Consider the following 2,490-nt stretch of genomic DNA (forward strand, 5'->3'; position numbering starts at 1 on the left):
TTGTTTTATTTAATTTTGTCTAAAGCAAACTTACATTGCTTAAAAGCATAGGTTAAAGTACCGTAGCTCACCCCTCTTATAGTTTTGGATTCTTATATGTGCAATGGGAGCATACAGATAATTAGGAACCCAAATTAGAGAAGCGGCCCCATCTTCCACATTTTATTTGACTGTATATAAGAGTTGAGTTACTTTAAAACACCTTCTAAACCGACTGCTTTGTTTCAGGATTGTGGAAAGTCTGTAGTTTGAAAACGACCTCTTATACATACAGAATTCGTCTGTTCAGGACTGCTATGATATAACTTGTAAATGTGACTCTTGGATTGAATTTAAAAAAAGAAAACTTAATGCAGAAGTTGTGTCACTGTCCTAATGGTGGTTTATAATGTGTGTGTCTAGCTGCGTGATGTAGAGCTACAGTGTGTAGATGTACAAGGAGTCTCACCACAACATTACAAGAAAATGAAGCACTAAATTAAACCTCACACTAAGCAGTAACCAGATTCCTTTCTTTCCTCATGTGCCAGCTCATTGCATAAATGGCGCCCTCGTGAGGGAGAAAGATGCACGATCATGCAGTCCCTAAGGTAACTAATGAATTATACAGGACAGTTTTCAGACCGTTGTAGTGCAAATTCAAGAAAATTGTATTACCAAGAAATCCATGTTATCCATATTAGTGGAATTAACTATTAGGCATTTTAAAGAAATGTATCTTTGACTTTTAATTGGTAAATTGACTTTGCTATTATCAAAGCTTTGTCAATCGAGGTGTATTATTTATTTTTTCTGATGGTGTGCTGTGATTTGGTTGCTTGTCTGATGAATGACTAGAAATACTCCCCCTGTCTCTTCTCGAGGCCTCGACAGTCCAGAGCCGAATATCTAAAAACCTGCTTGTTGTGATATTTGTATAGAAACATTCCTGGGAGCCAGAGGATGGATCCGTACAAAGTCAGTGATCCTTAGACTTTTCATCAAGGTCCGTCAGCTGGTCACTGATCCAATTCCTCGGCAGCCGCTGGATGATTTGCACATTATTTAGCAGGACCATTTATGGACCCCAGACTTTAAGTCATCGCCTGATGTCTAGTGTAAGTATGCATGTGCATGATCGTTGTTTGTAGGATCGATGCAACCGTTTCAAGGCAGCCACTTGGACCTGAAATTGTGTGTAAACACAGTTCCATAGGACTGACAGTAACTTTTCACTATGTCACCTGATCGTAAAAAAATACTGTAGATATTTTCTTTCTTGCATTGGTTTGTTTTCTACCACCTCAAAGTCAAGAGAAATTTGAAAACAAGTTGATTTTGTACTTAATGAATAACCTGATATTGATCAAAATAACACTGCAGGATATCATTTCATTTTTAGTATTTATTAAAAAGGTCTACTTAGTAGACAGAAGGTATAAAAGTAACACATCTGAAGGTCTTCAGATGATTCTCACTCCCTGGAGAATTCAAATGGCAGAATAGTCCATCATAGGATCCTTCCTCCTTATCCTCTTCCTCTTTTTGCCCTGTACACAAAGACAAACATGTCAGACACGTGTGATATCACCTGCAGTGACTGTGTTGCATCATGAGTGGAAAATCATATCAACATGTATTTGAGCATAGTACGCAGTACATACGTAATTTTCACAGGCTGACCACTCGGGGAAGATCTGAGCGTGGAGCCGCCTCTCCCTGTCTGCATGTCCATAGTATATCGCCTGCTCCTCTTTGGGCAGTGACCTCCACTGTGGACGCACAACAACACAAGCATAAGTACACACAGATCCACATGAACAAGTGTAGGCTGTGAAATGGATCCACCCACAGTTTGTTTGTGACATGAAATGATGGAAATGCTCTTTTCAAAATTAGATTTGCTCACTAGTCATGTGACAGTACATACAAAACTGATAAGATGTCCAGAATTATAGTTAGAGGAACAATTCAGTATTGAAGTTGTCTTCGACAGTGCTCGATGGCAGAAAGCTTTTAAATCTTTTATCAAACTGTGGTGAGGTTTGTGCGACACCAAGAGTTTCACAAATACAGAGCAAAGACACTCACCATCTGTCCGATGACTTTGTTGATAGCTGCACAATCCCTCTTCTGCAGCTCTGCCGCAACTGTTGGCCTCTGTTCCGTGCGATATATCATGAAAGCGTTTGGAGGCTTCTTGACGTAAGGCTTGCTCTCGTCTGGTTCTGTGCAGAACTTTCTCTTTCTGTGGGAAAACAGTAAAGCAGGGAGAGCATGAATTTCCACTGTGTCAAACTGAGAGGAAAGAAACAAACTCCCCAAAAAAGAGGATTAAGGCAGAAAATATATGGTGATTTAATTTTGAGTCTGGCCATGTTGTGGTCGGCCACAGGTGATGAAGCAGTCAGGCGAACTCACCGTGGAGCGTGGGCCTTAACAACAGGGACATCAGAAGCGACAGGTGGAGCTGTGTAGTTCGGAAGACTATACACGATCTGTCCATTTCTG

At 40.4% G+C, this 2,490-nt stretch overlaps 1 long non-coding RNA gene across 1 annotated transcript; it reads right to left on the reverse strand.

Annotated features, from left to right (window-relative positions):
* Positions 1-1,642: 1,642 nt before the first annotated feature.
* Positions 1,643-2,490, reverse strand: LOC133964588 (uncharacterized). Its single transcript, XR_009923802.1, has 3 exons — positions 2,401-2,490; positions 2,071-2,227; positions 1,643-1,751 (listed from the first exon to the last, which is right to left on the reverse strand). It is a non-coding gene; the product is annotated as an uncharacterized LOC133964588 (long non-coding RNA).

This window comes from Platichthys flesus, chromosome 11, assembly GCF_949316205.1.
Source record: "Platichthys flesus chromosome 11, fPlaFle2.1, whole genome shotgun sequence".
NCBI classification, from domain to species: Eukaryota; Metazoa; Chordata; class Actinopteri; order Pleuronectiformes; family Pleuronectidae; genus Platichthys; species Platichthys flesus.